This window comes from Puma concolor, chromosome B1, assembly GCF_028749965.1.
Source record: "Puma concolor isolate L17-30 chromosome B1, mPumCon1.1.hap2, whole genome shotgun sequence".
NCBI classification, from domain to species: Eukaryota; Metazoa; Chordata; class Mammalia; order Carnivora; family Felidae; genus Puma; species Puma concolor.
In genome coordinates this window covers 87,960,168-87,978,548 of record NC_141670.1, presented here as the reverse complement: position 1 = coordinate 87,978,548, position 18,381 = coordinate 87,960,168, and the positions used below count along the sequence as shown (strand labels likewise).

Below are 18,381 nucleotides of genomic sequence, written 5' to 3'. Positions count from 1 at the left end.
CCCCTCCTTACCCCCGGGGGGACAACAGGGCAAACGTTTTTGGTCCATCAGTAGCCGGCCACTTTCTTTAGCTCCCATGTTATTTTTAGCAATGAACTCTTTTTTTTTTTCTTTTTGGTCTGGTTTCCATTCATTTCATTTATTTTTGTTTAAGTGTAATTGACATGTCATATTATATTAGTTTCAGGCGTACAGCAGAGTGATTCGATAATTACACACTTTATGAAATGTTCACCAGAAGCGTAGTCACCGTGAGTCACCACACAAAGGTATGCAACATCATTGACTATATGCCCTATGCTGTACTTTTTAGCCCTTATAGTGCTATAGTGCTATAGTGCTAAATAGTGACTTATTTATTTTACAGCTGGAAGTTTGTACCTCTTAATCCCCTTTACTTATTTCACCTGCCCTCTGGCAACCACCAGTCTGTCCTCTGTGTTTACCAGTCTGTTTCTCCTGTTGTTTGGTTTGCCATTTGTTTCATTTTTTAGATTCCACATAGAAGTAAAATCATCCAGCATTTGTCTTTCTCTGACTTATTTCACGTAGCATAATACCCTCCAGGCCCATCCAGATTGCCACAAATGGCAAGATTTCATTCTTTTCTGTGGCTGAGCAATATCCCATTGTGTGTATGCACCACACCTTCTTTATCCAACCATCTATCAGTGGACACTTGTGTGGCTTCCATATCTTGGCTGTTGTAAACAGAGCTGCAATAAACATCAGGGTGCATATGTGTTTTCGGATTTGGGTTTTCATTTTCTTACAGCAAATATCCAGAAGTGGAATAACCGGATCATACGGCACTTCTATTTTTTGATAAACCCCCGTACTGTTTTCTTTTGGAGTTTTATAGGTTTCAGGTCTTCTGTTTAGGTCTTTAATCCATTTTCAGTTTATTTTTGTGGATGGTATAAGAACAAGGTCCGGTCTCGTTCTGTTGCCTGTAGCCGTCCAGTTTTCCCAGCTCCATTTGTTGAAAAGACTGCCTTTTCCCCATTGGATATTTTGCCTCTTCTGTTGTCGTTTAGCTGACCATGTACATGTGAATTTATTTCAAGGCTGTCCATCCTGTTCCACTGATCTATGTGTCTGGTTTTTTGTGCCAGTACATACTGCTTTGGTTACTACAGCTTTGCTTTTGTTTTTATTTTTTTAATGTTTATTTAATTTTGAGAGAGAGAGAGACAGAGACACAGAGCATGAGCCGGGGAGAGGCAGAGAGAGAGGGAGACACAGAATCCGAAGCAGGCTTCAGGCTCTGAGCTGTCAGCACAGAGCCCAACGCGGGGCTCAAACTCAAGAACCATGAGATCATGACCTGAGCCGAAGTCGGACGCTTAGCTGACTGAGCCACCCAGGTGCCCCTGGTTACAACAGCTTTGTAGTGTACCTTGAAATCGAGGATTGGGATACCTCCAGCTTTATTCTTCATTTTCAAGATTTCTTTGGCTATTGGAGGCCTTTTGTAGTTCCGTACAAATTTTAGGATTATTTGACATATAATTTGTGGTTGTAATCTCATAATTGCCTGTATTTCTGCTGTGTCAGTTGTAGCTTCTCCTCTTTCATCTATTTCCTTTAGGTGTAAGGTTAGATTGTTTATTTGGGGGTTTTCTTCCTTCTCGAAATAGGTCCATGTTGCCATGAACTTCCCTCCTAGAGCTGCTTGTGCAGCATCCCAAAGATGTTGAACTGTAGTGTTTCCATTTCCATTGGTCTCCAGATATTTTTTTATTTCTTCTTTGATTTCTTCATTGACCCATTGTTTGTCTAGTAACATGTTATTTAGCCTCCACGTGTTTGTGTTTCTTCCAGTTTTTTTCCTTGTAATTGATTCTAGTTTCATACCATTGTGCTCAGAAAAGATACTAGAGGGACGCCTGGCTGGCTCAGTCGGTGGAGCGTGCAACTCTCAATCTCAGGCTTGTGAGTTTGAGCACCACATTGGGTGTAGATATTACTTAAAAAGAAAATCTTTAAAAAAAAAAAAAGATACTTGATATCTCAATCTTCTTAAATTTATTGAGACTTGTTTTGTGGCCTATCACATGATTGATCCTGGAGCATGAGTACTTAACTCTGTTTTATAAAGGGGCCATTTCACAAGCATTATGACCGCTCAAGTAATATCTCCAAACAAATCTTCTCATTGGCTTGTGAATGGATTTCAATGTATAATAGCCCAAACTTCTTCAGGCTCCCAGGATGGGAATTCTTGAAATTTTACTTTCCATAAATAGAAGGCAAAAGAATATTAAAAGACAAAAAAAGCACTATATTCATCATGTTTCAGTAGATCATAAGTTCCTTGAGGGAAGAAACAGGTTATTGGCTGATTGACTTAACATTTATTGAGTCCCAATTATCCTTATGTTCTGTGGAAATAAACCTATCAATATACTTCATTACAAGAAAAATATGTTGCTCTCTTTAAACAGGCCAAGCAGCATTCCCTCGAATGTCTTCTTTCCTTTATACCTATTAACAACTTGAAAGAGCAGCTCCTTTTCTAAAAAATATCAGTAGAAAATACTGTACTCTATTCCATAAAATTGGAATAGAAGATTCTCCCTCTCTGAAATGACTAGGTGGAAAGACACAGAGGAGTTGCTGTGGAAGGGGTAGGAAAACCCAAAATCCCTGAAAACATTTCCCTTTCCATGCACACAGCCTCGAAAATCCTGTATAATTATGAGATTTCATACTTCGTATTTCTCAAACCATCATTTCAATTGAACTGGATATGCCGCACGATGAAACTTAAACATAAAAATGTTAAACACACCCCCAAAAAAGCAGACAAATTTCTAACAGAGTTACTATCAAGACCAGGAAATACGTGCCTATAAATGCATTCCTTATGTCCACCAGCATGACACTTAAAAGCGCTATCCTTAGGCAGTAGGGGAAATGACGCAGGAGAAAGAGTGGCTGCAGTGATACCCACGTAGACAAACACCAAGACCATCTACCAGAACAGTACAACCCAGAGCTCCGGGATAATTGTGAGCCCAACTTTGGCAGCTTGTTATCAATTCAGCGTGGGTGCTGTTTTGTAAACACATCTAATTTGGTTTAAAATTTTAATCCATAAAGTCATTACTAAAGGGCTCCAGGCTGCTGAAATGATGAACCAACTGCTTCTAAAGCAGACAGGAAGGTACCAGAGCCAGTCGGGGTTTTCTGTCCTCTGGTCCCTTCTTTGCCTCCCTTATTCCCTTCTTGCCTCTGATTTCCTTCTCAGCAATGTGCTGACTTTTCCATGCATATTCTCCCACTCTCACCAAAAATTTTCTGTTGCTACCTGACTGATCTCTGTCTCTATATTTGTCTCTCTGTGTGTTCCACTGTTTCTCTGTCTTCCTGTGTCTCTGTCTCCCTATCTCTCTCTCTTCCTTTCTCTCTGTCTCTCTCTCTCTGTCTCTCTCTCTCTCTGTCTCTCTCTCTCTCTCTCTCTCACACACACACACACACAATTTCTTTGCCTCTCTCTGACCCAGTGTTCCAATCATTGCCTCCTCTACCCTTCCAATTTAATCTACTTCTCTATTTCTCCAACAAAAACATTGCTTTTTCATAAAAAGAGCTATGTTTGGGGGAAGGAAATTATCTTAAAGAGCTCATGGCAGGAAACATAGTTAACTGACAGGTGGACTGACCGACTGACCAGGTAGACAGCATCCTATCAGTTGCCTTCCTTTGAGTATTGGTTCTCATGGGGCCATTAACCATACGATTAAAGGGTTTTTTCAACAGAGAGACCAAAAGGTGAATCTTTTAATACGTGAATTGTTATAAAATTTGGCTTATCTAACAAACTATGTATCAAGCCTGGTTCTAAGGGACTTGTGAATTTTAACCACCTATTTACTCTTCATTACAACCCTGAGAGGCTGGTATCATTCCTCTCCCCCATTTCCCAGGAGACTGAAGCACAGAGAGGTCCAGAAACTTGCCCAAAGTCACACAATGGACAGTGACTGTCAGGATTTCCACCCCGACAGCTTGTCTCCAGGGTCCATGCATTTAACTGCTACACTCTGCTGCTGCTGCTGCTTAGTTGATTGATTGCATCTCTGTCTAATAGAGAGGAAAATTTGCATTCATTTTTTATGCAGTCTATCTACTATTAAAGTCAAAGTTTCTCTATCAGAGAAAATAGATGACTTATTGGGTAATTATTACCCTACTTACCCTATTGGGTAAATATTTATCCTATTGTGTAAATCAGTTATTGCCCCAAACTCATGTTTACAGCCTCCACCACTAACAACACACATGTTGTCTGGAGATGTCCTAGACCAACTTCTCACCTTCCTTCATCCTGTTCCTTCTGCCAGTCCATGTACATAACACCTGCAATTCCCCTTCCACAAAGCAGCTTCTTAACCAGTCTCAGTGGCTTTACCCTCCTGCTCAGTGACGTTTAAGATGGCGGCCCAGAACAGCCAAGCAGGCACAGCCCCGGAGCACCCAACACAGAGGCCCAGGAAGCCTCCCTAGGGAAGAATCAGGGTTGAGCTAGAAATTCTCCACATTCTGTACTTCTCTGTGATCATCTACCTAACTTCTTTTCATTCAGCATTAGAGTGGGCAAAATCAACCCTAGACGATTTGGGACAGCCAAGAGAGAGGTTCCGTTTGTTTCTGTAACAATAATAATATTTCTGTTCTGCAGGACTCATATTTTTAGTCAAGTTTCTTCCAAAGTACACTCTGCTTCGGGACTTTTAAACCCAAAAGCCCCAGGATTTTTTCCTCTTTCAAAAATGGATGGTTCTGCTTTTCATTTAAGGTGCAGTTTAGAAAGAAGCAGCCTGTGAAACCAATTAACTAATTGGAAATCACTTAATGACTGTGGCAGCATTTTGGATTTCTGGCATTGGTTCACAGCAGTCCAGAGAAATTGCTTTTCAATATTATGATAAGGTAAGCTGTGGAGGCCTCGCAGGAGGCAGCTGAGGCTGCTGAGAGAGACAATCAGTTCTAATGTGCCCACCAAAATAATGGAGACATTATAACATGGAATTCAGTGATTGTAAAGTAAGCACAACATAAAAATCCAAAGATATGTGGAGATCTGCTGAGAATAAATGTGCAGCGATAGTTCCTTGCTATGATTTTTGAGAGCTTACAATCTTCGCATAGACATTACACTGTTGAAATCGCTCTCATAGAGAGAGCCAGGCAAGTGCGGAAACAGAGGAGAAGAAAAAAATAAAAGAGTAAATGCTCACCCTAGAACAACTGTCCAATTAATTGTTTTAGTGTGAACAGAGTCATGTGCACATTAGGGAAATAATCTAGTTAACTGCTCAAAAGTTAACATAGAGAAAATAAATTACTCCAAACACAATATCTTATCCATTCACCATTTGCTTGTTTCAAGGTAGTGAATTCTCTTAGCGTATTTCTAAGTAGCATCATTCATTCGAACCAAAATCATCACTGTAGAAAACAATATCCCCAATCTCTAATAGTATATCTAATTCCTGTTGGCTTTACTTAAAAAAGAGTCATGGGGAGCACCTGGGTGGCTCAGTTGGTTGTGCACCCAACTCTTGATTTCAGTTCAGGGGATAATTAATCCCAGGATTATGGGATCAAGCCCCACATCAGGCTCTGCACTGAGCATGAAGCCTGCTTGACATTCTCTCTCTCCCTCTCCCTCTCTCTCTCTCTCTCTCTCTGCCCCTCACTCATTCTCTCTCTCTCTCAGAAAAAAAAAACGACAATAAATTGATGATTCTTCCTTTAAAACAATGTTTCATCTTGAGGCGGGGGGGAATGTTTAATTTATTACCTTTCTTAGGACTTAATTTCTAATCTGCATTCTTGAAAGTGACATCCCACTAATATCATCGAGATAATAGGGATAATAAACTAAATTTAATTACCAACGAAGATAATCAATAAGTGAAACAGAACATCACATTTAATATATGCTAGGGGAGCAGCCTTATCACGAACTTCCTGGATGTAGGTTGAACTACCTTAGGAAATAAGAGGGAAACATTTGCATCTTCTTAATAAAAGAAAACCTGCAAAATCTCAAAGGAAGAAAATCTTGCAAACGAACCCTCAGATTAACTCAGAACATCTTCCAGGATGACGCACCTGATGGAACGTGGGATTCAATTGATAGCGTTCTGAAGCTTATCCGTCCCTACTTATGACACGTTGCACACTGACCCAAAGATGGGACTATACCTGCAAAGACAGGCTGAATGCCAACTCATACAGCCTCATTTGCAAAGCTCCGCACTCTGGACCTTAAATGTCCCTGCTTAACAAATGGTGAGCAATTAAGTCCTTTGCACAAAGACAAGACCAAGGCCAAAGTCTAACAATAGCTCACCTCTCTCTGAGTCCTTGAATTAGTGAATGTTATTACAAAAAGAAAATATACTTTTATCTAGGTTGTTACTTTTTCCCTCTGCTGTCTTCTGTGGCTTTGCCTATAAGCTCACAGTTTGTAGTTAAATTGGACAATTACCGAGCGGGAAGTGAATAATTAATGAACAGTCACCGTATATGTTTGGAAAACTGTGACCCAATCATTGAACAGATAGCTGAACCACTAAAATAAATGACTTGTTCCACTCATTACCAGATCAGCATTTGTTTAGAGGTTCCTAGGTGCCCTATCAAAATTCTAATCAGTTCTATTTAAATTACATTTTTTGCACTGCATTGTTATAAATGCTAATTTATGCCTAGAATGAAACAGCTTTATTTCTTACCTCCTGAAGAAACGGATGAATAAAAACATACTTCTACAGGGCATAAAAGATTATCAAGGGTTCAATGACTATTGGATTTTGTACTTGCCAAAACACATCCCGAAACACAGAGCTGAGGCTTTAGGAGACAACAAGGACATTCACATCCTCCCACAACAGAGCCATCCCTGTGAGGAGGCAGAGGACTGTCACAGCAGCATCTTCAACCACAGCCTGAGACCGCCTGCTATCGGGGACAGGAGCTTTAGGGGTGAGGAAGGGACAGAAGGGGAAATTCTTACTGCTAGAGAATAATGACCCAAAGGATCTTAAAGGCAACTGGTTATTTCATAATCTCTGGACCACCTTCCTGCGTTGAGAGAAATTTCTCCCAGGCTGGAGTCACATCTGCTTTTGCCAATGACACACATCTCCACACCAGCTTGTAGGAGGTTACAGGGTTACCGAATAAAATGGTAACTCCGTTTCTTTTTTCACAGTTTGGTTTCCGACCTTCGTCCCAAAGTGCCACTCTAAGCAATGAGAGCTACTCCACCCAAGAGAAGACAGAAGCACAGTTTTGCTCTCTCCGATGTACGAAGTCAAGCCACCTGCAGCCTAGGAGGGGCCCAGACAGGCCCCAAATCATTTGCAATCTGGAAGATCTCAGAAGAGAAAGAAGAGTGAGAGTGATGTTCTAGAAATAGCTAGACATCTCCTGATGAGACCACAGAAGTCCTACTTATATAAAGTTACTTCCTACAATACCAGGCTCCCCACGCATCCCGAGCCTGGTGTCTGTGGAAGTCAGTGAGCCAGCCATTATTCTGCTTCAAGTGGGAGGCATCAAACTCGGAATTCATTGCTAGAAGTTTTTTATAAGCTGAGGAATTACCTTGAGAGGATTGCATTTCCAAGTGCAAGTCAGCAGCTGCTAGGGAGGCTGAGGCCACCTCAATCATCCTGCACCACGGAGTCTCTTGTGACAAGGGGGCAAGATGAGGCCGGATCAGTCTGGCTTAGGGCTGCATGGCCAGGGCGGGGGATGGAAAACACAGGTTCATACAAGCATTTAACCTCTTTTAAGCGGTGCAATGTGGCCGAGGCTTAAAACAAGGCTGGAACATTTTCTCACTTATTATCACCTTGATAACCTGTTCTTGTAGCTAAGGAGGGGTGTTATGAGGAAGGGGGGCTGAGGGGGAGCACCGGGAGAGGAGGGGCAGGTCACAGCACAACAAGAGGAGAACAAGCTGCTGTTTTCTTGTTTTCCAAGGGCAGTTAGGAAAAGGTGAAGGTAGTTTGCTCTCTAAATTTTTCTCCCTTTGAATATAAACAGTATTTTCCAGACGTACAGAAAATCACTTAAGGAGGAAAGAGAAGAAAAGAATGGCTTTCATTCATTTCTTTGAAACCTATTCATTAGTCTGAAAGCAAAATTTCTCTACGAAATACGTAAGTAATGGTGACGCTTTTGTAAGACCTAGGGGTGCGGGAGCAGGGCAGAGACGGAAGTAAGGCAGAGCCAGGAACAGCTGTGCTCAGGTCATCATGGGGAGAAGATGGTCACCTGGGACAGAAAGCGGCTGCAAAGCCTTTTGCAGCAAGACTGGTCATCAGGGAGGAAGCAACATGGACCCCTCTCCACGCCTTCCCAGAGGGGGCTAAAGAGGCCTGGGGGCGCCTGGGTGGCTCAGTCAGTTGAGCATCTGACTTCGGCTCAGGTCACGATCTCATGGTTCATGAGTTTGAGCCCCGCCTTAGGCTCGCTGATGTCAGCACAGACCCCACTTCAGATCCTCTGTCCCCCTCTCTCTCTTCTCTCTGTGCCTCCCCGTCTCATGCTGTCTCTCTCAAAAGTAAATAAATTTTTTTTTTTTTTTAAAGCTGGGGCGGGGGTGCCTGGGTGGCTCAGTTGGTTAAGCATTTGACTTTGGGTCAGGCCATGACCTCACTGTCCATCCGTTCGAGCCCCACATCAGGCTCTGTGCCAACAGCTCAGAGCCTGGAGCCTGCTTCAGATTCTGTTCTCTGTCTCTCTGTCTCTCTCTCTCTCTGCCCCCTCCCCCACTCGCACTCTGTGTCTCTCTCTTTCAAAAATAAAATAGCATTAAAAAATTTTTTATAAAAAAAAATAGTAAAGATAAAAAAGGAAGAAGCCTGCCTCCCTGCCCCAGGGCTAAAACCAATTCTAAAGAAGTCTTTTTAGAGAAATTAAGTTGTACAGTGACGTTTCTCAGTTTTGCTTCAACTGTAATAATAATTGATTCTAGTATTCATGAAAACCACTCATCCTCCTTTAAAGCTTCTTGAGCCAATCCCAAATCAAAGCTAAATGATGGGAGCATGTCTATGTTAAAGCCTCACTGCCATTCCCACCACCAAATGATTCTGACACCTACCCATCACCACCCTCCTGCCTGAGAAGCTTTAGTCCTAGATAATATTTCTGGCCCAATCCTTGTTTCGCTTACAGTTGAGTTCTCAAATTTCAATTTTCTAATCTGAAAAAGAAAATTAAGTCACTGAGGGAATATGTATTGTCTACTTTCTTTGTTACCAAATTTTCACAGAATGTGATGCTTGATCACCATTGTGATTATCTTCTTACCTTCATTGAAGGAATTTAACATTGGCTGAGTGGCCACAATATTTCTGACTCAATCCAGGATAAATGACATGGGAGTCTCACAGAATCGTAGTTACCATTGACTCCAGGCCAATAATTTAGCTTTTCATTTCAAAAGGTGATGTTCTCAATCAAAACTTTGCTCATATTAGAAACATAAGAGGTCAAATGAGAAGACACATTCCATCTGTGAAGTGATTCACATTTTTAATCAATCAGTCTAGCCTCCATCCAGATCACTTACAAAAATATCGAACAAAGCCAAAGGTAGAATTGTGCGATATATCACGAGAGATCTCATTCCAGATTAAAATCAGTAATTAACCAAATTACATAGATCTTATTATCCCACCTTTTTAGCAATTACTTAAAAGACTATCTAGAAGGGCATGTTGTTAAACTTGAAGATGGTGCAAAGCTGGAACAGGTAGCTAATATTTTGGATTCCACATGTCTCAAAAGTTCTTGCCAGGCTAAACCAAAGGCAAAAATGTAATACAAGATATCACAGAAAAAAAAAAAAGATATCACAGGAATAAGTATAACCTTGTAGTTAAGTTGAAAAGGCCATTATAGGTACATTACACTTTACCAACAATCAGGTGAGAACTCAGTGAGGCTCTTACTTTGCCATAAAATCGTATAAGCCATTGTGCTTTGCCCAAAATGCTAATTTAATTTTAGATGTCATTAATAGGTACCTAGTCCAAAATGGTTGAGGTCACAGTTCCGTAATGTAATGGTCAGACATCACATCTCTAGGATACAAAATTAATTAATATAATTTTTTTCACCAACTATGTAGATTTGAGCAAGTCATGTGATTTGAGCCCTCGTGTTCTCACCTGAAAATGGAAATAATAATAGCTGGCAAACACATTCCCACCAAACTGCTATAAAATCGAATGAAACCATTTCCATAAAAAGTGTTCTAAAAATTATAAAGCGTGGGGCTACCTGGGTGCCTCAATCTATTAGGGGCCTGGCTCTTGGTTTCAGCTCAGGTCATGATCTCACGGTTCATGAGATAGAGCCACACACCAGGCTCTATGCTGACAGAGCAGAGCCTGCTTGGGATCCTCTCTCTCCCTCTCTCTCAACCACCTCCCCTCTCAAAATAAATACATAAGCATTTACGTATTATCCACTTCTTTCTAATAAATGCAATACAACTATCCTTTGAGGATCTCACCTCCACCAATCTAGCCATGTTGTGAGCCCCAAATGTCTGAGGCCACAGAAATGTGTTTGAGAATGGGCACATAACCCAGTTAAGACTAAGGAGACATGAGGAGACTATGCTACAACTTTTGAAAAAACAGAAGTCTTGCCCCTTTTCTGTGTTTGAAAACATAAGGTGAGTCTTGGGTTAGCATCCTATTACCCGGCCTTAAAATGAGCTGATACACAGAAGAAGGCAGAAATGAAAGAGATAAGAAACTAATGACCTCATTTGAAATTCTGAATTAGACCCTGCTCCCAGAGGAAGCTCAGATTCCTCTAATTGTCCTGTATTCCAAGCCAATATTTTCCCTTTTTTAAGTCAATTTGTGTAAGGTATTTCTGTTAATTGCAACAGGAAGTGTCCTATGATTAGACCTTCATTTTAATGTCTTGGATAAATTCAGTTATTCAATTATATGGAAATAATAAATGGGATAATTTTCAAATGGATGGATATATATATATACACACATATATATATTCAACAAAAATCAAATATATTTTTAGAATGTGTTAGACTGTTGTAATTGTTAGATTGTGTCAGATTGTTAGATTGCAATGTTAGATTATTTCTCAAAACAAAATATCATTCCTGAATATGCCTTGGATTCTAAGACTCATACAAGGAATTACATAAAAAATTTTGTTCTAAAGATAATTTTTTAGCATTCTGCCTCTGGGAAAGCTATGTTTCCTGGCTTCCTCATCTTGTCTTCTCTGTCTTCCTGCTGAGCTAATAGCCAGATCTCCAACTAAAACAGCAGTACCCATCTCTGATTAATGGGACCTTTCTCCCCACCTTTTTTAATGGCTTCCTCCCATTGCGATTTCAATCAGAACATTGCTGGGAATCCCTCCTGGTGCCTCTCCAGGAGCACTTCTATTGCCATTTTTTATATGCTCCTCCTGAAGAAAGGAAAAGCCAAAGAAATGTCTCCACACTCCAAGGCTGAAATCAATGTAGAATGTGAAGAAACCATAGCACTTTCTTAGCAGACAGGGTGTATAGCCATCAGCTAGTCCAGGGCTAAATCCAGCCCACCCAATTTTTATTTGCAGGCGTTGGTGTAAATAACATTACATCTGAACACGACATGCTTATTTGTTACACATTGTCTATGGCTGCTTTCGTGCTACAACAGCAGAGTTGAGTAGTCAAGAAAAAAACAATAGGGCCCAAATGGCCTAAAATATTTACTATTTGGCCCTTCATTTTAAAAATTTGTGAACTTCTGAAGTGGTCCAATCATTTAGTTTTTAAAAAGAAGCTTAGGGGTTGCCTGGGTGACTCGTTCAGTTGAACATCCGACTCTTGATTTTGGCTTAGGTCATGATGCCAGTGTTGTGGGATCTAGCCACACATCGGCCTCTGGACTGAGCATGGAGCCTGCTTAAGATTCTCTCTCTCTCTCTCTCTGCCCCTCCTGTGCTCACACACATATGTGCACACATTGGTACTCTCTCTCTTTCTCTCTCTCTCTCTAAAATTAATAAAATATATATTTAAAAAAAATTTTTTTTAAGTGGGGTGGGGGGCAGCACCTGAGTGGCTCTGTTGGTTGAGTGTCTGACTCTTGGTTTCAGCTCAGGTCATGATCTTGCAGTTTGCAGGATCACCTCGGGCTCTGTGCTGACAGGGCAGAGCCTGATGGGATTCTCTCTCTCCCTCTCTCTCTCTGCTGCTTCTTCACTTGCTCTCATGCTCTCTCTCTCTCTCTCTCTCTCTCTGTGAAAAATAAATAAATAAACATTCCCTATCAAAATAGCATCAGCATTCTTCACAGAGCTAGAACAAATAATCCTAAAATTTGTATAGAACCAGAAAAGACCCCAAATAGCCAAAGCAATCTTGAAAAAGATAACCAAAGAAGAGACATCGCAATCCCAGACTTCAAGCTATACTACAAAGCTGTAATCATCAAGACAGTATGGCTGGCACAAAAACAGACACTCAGATCAATGGAATAGCGTAGAGAACCCAGAAATGGACTGGGAAAACTAGACAGCGACATGCAGAAGAATGAACCTGGACCACTTTCTTACACCATACACAAAAATAAACTGAAAATGGATGAAAGACCTAAGTGTAAGACAGGAAGACATCAAAATCCTTGAGGAGAAAGTAGGAAAAAACCTCTTTGACCTTGGCTGCAGCAACTTCTTACTCAACAACTCCCTTGTCTCCGGAGGCAAGGGAAACAAAAGCAAACATGAACTACTGGGACCTCATCAAAATAAAAAGCTTCTGCACAACGAAGGAAACAATCAGCAAAACTAAAAGGTAACCCACAGAATGGGAGAAGATATTTGCAAACAACATATCAAATAAAGGTTTAGTATCCAAAATCTATAAACAACTTCTCAAATTCAACACCCAAAAATCAAATAATCCAGTGAAGAAATGGGCAAAAGACATGAATAGACACTTCTCCAAAGGAGACATCCAGATGGCCAACCGACACATGAAAAAATGCTCAACTTCACTCATCATCAGGGAAATACAAATCAAAACCACAATGAGATACCACCTTACACCTATCAGAATGGCTAACATTAACAACTCAGGCAACAACAGATGTTGGCGAGGATGCGGAGAAAGAGGATCTCTTTTGCATTGTTGGTGGGAATGCAAACTAGTGCAGCCACTCTGGAAAACAGTATGGAAGTTCCTCAAAAAACTAAAAATAGAACTACCCTACGACCCACCAATTGCACTACTAGGCATTTATCCAAGGGATACAGGTGCGCTGTTTTGAAGGGACACATGCACCCCCATGTTTATAGCAGCACTATCAACAATAGCCAAACTATGGAACGAGCCCAGATGTCCATGGGTGGATGAATGGATAAAGAAAGGTGGTATATTATACAATGGAGTATAGCTCAGCAATCAAAAAGAATGAAATCTTGCCATTTGCAACTACTTGGATGGAACTGGAGGGTATTTTGCTAAGTGAAATTAGTCAGTCAGAGAAAGGCAAATATCATATGACTTCACTCATATGAGGACTTTAAGAGACAAAACAGATGAACATAAGGGAAGGGAAACAAAAATAATATAAAAACAGGGATTGGGACAAAGCATAAGAGACTCATAAATATGGAAAACAAACTGAGGGTTACTGGAGGGGGTGTGGGATGGGGGAATGGGCTAAATGGGTAAGGGGCATTAAGGAATCTACTCCTGAAATCATTGTTGCACTCTATGCTAATTTGGATATAAATTTAAAAAATAAAATTAAATAAACAAATAAACATTAAAACAAGAGTAGTAGATGATGATGATGATGATTTATCATTACCATAAAGATGGAGGCATTCTGAAATATAACTTGGTATTCAGAGGACATATAATTACTAAACTGGGGAGTTCTCTTAGACTGTTCCACAAGCAAAATATGAGGAAAAATACAAGAAGGTGGGATTCCAACACTCAATATCTACAAACAATTCAATTCAAATTCTATTGCCATCATGCAAGGAAGTCAGAGCCCAAGGGGTGCTTATAGCACTGGTAGGGGAGAAAGATTCGTTACTCGGGGCCAAGGCATTACACATTTCAACGCATAATAAACTAGGGGCTCTCTGCTCCTCCCCGTTTGACAGACAGCCACATCTTCTGGTGCAGTGCCAGCCACGTCCCTGAGACACGATGGTGAAGTTCAGAGTAAACAGATTTGCTCTATCGGGTGCCTGGTCACCAGGCCTGCTTTTAATTCTGGTAAAGTGGATATTGTCACCATCAGTGGCCCCTTCACTGACCTCAGCTACATTGTCTATATGTTCCACTCTGATTCCAGTTATGGCAATTCCATGGCACAGTCAAGGCTGAGAACAGAAAATTTGTTATCAATGGGAAATCCACCTCCATGTTCCAGGAAGCGAAATCCTGCCAGCATCAAATGGGGTGATGCTGGTGCTGAGGACGTTGTGGAGTCCACCAGGGTCTTCACCACCATGGAGAAGACTGGGGCTCACTTGAAGAATGGGGCCAAGAGGGTCATCATCTCTACCCTTCTGCTGATGCCTCCATGCTTGTGATGGGCATGAACCATGAGAAGTATGACAACTCCCTCAAGATTGTTAGCAATGACTCCTGCAACACCAACTGCTTGGCCCCTCTGGCCAACGTCATCCATGACAACTTTGGCATCATGGAGGGACTCATGACGATGGTCCATGCCATTACCACCACTCAGAAGACCATGAATAGCTGAAGGGCTACCCAGAACATCACCCCTGCTTCTCCCGGCACTGCCAAGGCTGTAGGCAAGGTCATCCCTGAGCTGAATGGGAAGCTCACTGGCATGGATGTCTTTGTCCCCACCCCTGACATGTCAGTCATGGATCTGACCTGCCACCTTGAGAAAGCTGCCAAATACTATGACATCAAGAAGGTGGGTAAGTAGGCATCAGAGGATCCCCTCAAGGACATCCTGGGCTACGCTAAGGACCAGTTTGTCTCCTGTAACTTTAACAGTGACACCCATTCTTCCACCTTCCATGCTGGGCCTGGTATTGCTTTCAATGACCACGCTATCAAGTTCATTTCAGGGTAAGACAGTGAATTTGGCTACAGCAACCAGGTGGTGGACATTATGATCCCCATGTCTCCCAAGGAATAAGAGCCCCAGAGACAGCAGGAGGAAGAGAAAGGCCCTCAGTTGCTGGCGAGTCCTTGCCCCAACTCATCCCCCAACACACTGGGAATCTCCCAACCTCCACAGTTTCCATCCCAGACCGCCTGAAGAAGGGGAGGGGTTTGGGGACCCCTACCTTGTCATGCACCATCAATAAAGTGTACTGTACCCAGAATGAATGAATAAATGAATGAGTGAATGACTATATAAATAAACAAACAAACAAACAAACAAACTAGGGAAAACCTTAGCACTGTATCAAAGAGCATGTGCACTATGGATCCATCAGTGGCCAACGATGGTTGTCCTAACTCTCCCCACAATAGGAATGGTCCCGTGTGATTCCAGGGTTCCCCCCTCAGGCCACATAGGCCTCTGTCTAGTCTAACTAACCCTTCCTTCTTTAGATTTTATGGCCGTAACTCACTCTCAGTCAACAGGAATTTATTGTCATTGCTCAACACCATACCACCTACATTGTATGAAAGACTTAACCAGGGGCAAAATATTTTTGCTGTTCATACCATCCTTTTGCCAAAGAATTATGCTTATGATGTTACTTTGTATTTTGATCATGCCTAATGTGGACACCAGAAGAAAAAAGTAAGCCTTATAACCCTAGACATTAGAAACGGTCAAGAACTACTCCTGCACATCATCTCTCTGTTCCAAGATGGCAGATGGCCATCCCCCTTCAGATAAACGCTCCTTTAGAACCTAACAGGGACAGATAGAGCCATGTAGCCTACCCTCTCTCCTACCCAGTTTCTTTTTTTGATGCTAATCACAGGGAATAAACTTTTTCCAGGGTTGCTTAGCTCATATTGGGAATCAAACCCTATATGTGGTCCTCTGTGATGTGCTAAGCTCATCTGCTTATGCCTTGGCATCCAGAAAAGATATACTAGGGCTAATAACTAGTAAACTCCCACTTTAGAAGGGCCTTTCCCACCCCAGCCCCCACCCCTACTGCCACCATCTGTGTTTGTTCTTCTGCTATATAAGAACTCAAACTGGGTGGCGAGCATGTTATTTTTAAAAATCTTTTAGTGGCGTCTATACCCAGAACTGCCTCATCACAATTATCCTCACCAAACAAGGAAACTTCACATTGAGAATGGATATGGTGTTCAGCCAGCACCAAATGTCTCTCCTTCTGCCTTTTTGTCTTTCCGATCAATCAGAACATGTGAAAGTCCCAAATGAAGAGTAAACACACAGCCCAGGTTCCTTTCATCTCCTAACATATGTCATGAAGGGGGAAAGAAAAAACCCTATTCCCAGCTTCAATCAGCCATTCGTTTTCTGCAACTTGAACCTTAAGCTGAAAGGGACGTGTGGGGGGCTGTAGAGGAGGGTTGAATGCGGGCCCACTCCTTGAAAGATAATAGGTATTCGCCGCATACCTGCATCTTGGAGTCATTATCTCCCCTGCGAGCACTTCTGTATTTATATATAATGAGATCATTACCAGGCAGCTATTCCAATTTTATTCAGACTTTAATATTTCTTGAAGAAAAAAAATAGCATACAAAAGGGTTTGTGATGCCAACTCAATCAGACGTGCTGTTGATGGAGAATTATTCAAGTGCAAGCCAGAACAGGAAAAAAAAGTAATTTCAGAGAGGTTTCTGTCAAAGTCGAGTTCTCCTGTGATGATGTTTCGAGTGAATATGCCGAAATGTCCAGAGGTGAGGAAGAAAAATAACAACTAACAGAAGAGAGGGCTCTGCGTAGGATTAACAGTGAGGCGTGTCCCAGCCTAACCAGCAGGCAGGTGGGGCAGGGCCTCCCTCAGAGACGGGACCATCACCTGGCTTTCCCTGGGGAATTAGACCAGAGAAACAGCTTTACTAGCCTTTGCCTTTGTGACACAAGCAGCAATCTGGTGTTAGAAATGAACCCTTTTAGGGCGCCTGGGTGGCTCAGTCAGTTAAGCATCAGACCCTTGGTTTCGGCTCAGGTCTTGATCTCTTGGTTCACAAGTTCGAGCCACACATCAGGCTCTGCACTGTCAGTGGGATTCTACTTGGGATTCTGTCTCTCTCTCTCTGTCTCTCTCTCTCTCTGCCGCTCCCCCACTCACACTGTCTCTGTCTCTCTCAAAATAAGTCAACTTTTAAAAAATGAACGCTTTTGTGGTTATTATTTTCTCTCATGGTTGAGCTCAGGTGGTTAGGCCATGTAGGCAAGACCCTTCCTTTCCCATTTTCACAGGATACACCTTTACTTAAAAGAAGGGACTTTCTCTCTCACCACCTCTGTGGCCTCTGCCAGACAAGGAATATGGCAGGATTTTCTTTCCTGTTGTTCCCATTCATACAAAATGGCTAGAAATTCAGAGCCCCTGCTAATCAAGTATTCTGGCTAAGGTTTAATAAACCGTACTCTATCAGTTCTCAGCAAATTAGGAAATCAAATGAAATAAATCAAATACTAAGATCCAACAAAAAGGAATCCCCCTCTGGTAATCCAGACAGCACCTCAGGATTATTCCAAACATTGGGGGACAATTATGAAAGCCATTCGTCACTGACCAGCACTTTTAGAAATATGCTCTGTTAATGTGAGCTCTCCAGATGTTTGAACTTTGGATAAACATGAACTTACTCATTCATTTCTAAGAACTATAGTTTATCCCGAGATTACAAATCCAAGAAGACAATCATCTTAGCTATTAGCTCTCCATCCTGAATTGCAGATGGGAATAAGCTGTTGGGGCAGAAATGAAGGCTTGTCATCACAGTAAACATGAAATTAAAGGATTCTGGGTCTTTTTGTATGGCAATTATAAAGCACTAATTATTTTTTGCCCTGGCATTTCCTAACAAGGTCAACCAAAATAACAGTATAAGAGAATTTACAAAATGCACATGCTGTCCACTGAGCTCCCAAACATGAGTCAGACATAGAGCTGGTAGATTTCTTATTATTTTTTTTAATGTTTATTTATTTTTGAGAGAGAGAGAATGCGAGTGGGTTGGGGCATAGAGAGAGAGGGAGACACAGAATCTGAAGCAGGCTCCAGGCTCCCAGCTGTCAGCACAGAGCCTGATGCGGGGCTTGGACTCACGAGATGTGAGATCAAGACCTGAGCCGAAGTCGTACACTCAACCAACTGAGCCACCCAGGCGCCCCGGTAGATTTCTTATTATTT

The 18,381-nt window shown here is 41.7% G+C and overlaps 1 pseudogene; it reads left to right on the top strand.

Annotated features, from left to right (window-relative positions):
* Window positions 1-14,164: 14,164 nt before the first annotated feature.
* On the top strand, window positions 14,165-15,209 carry LOC112858587 (glyceraldehyde-3-phosphate dehydrogenase pseudogene; annotated as a pseudogene).
* The last annotated feature ends 3,172 nt before the right edge of the window (window positions 15,210-18,381 follow it).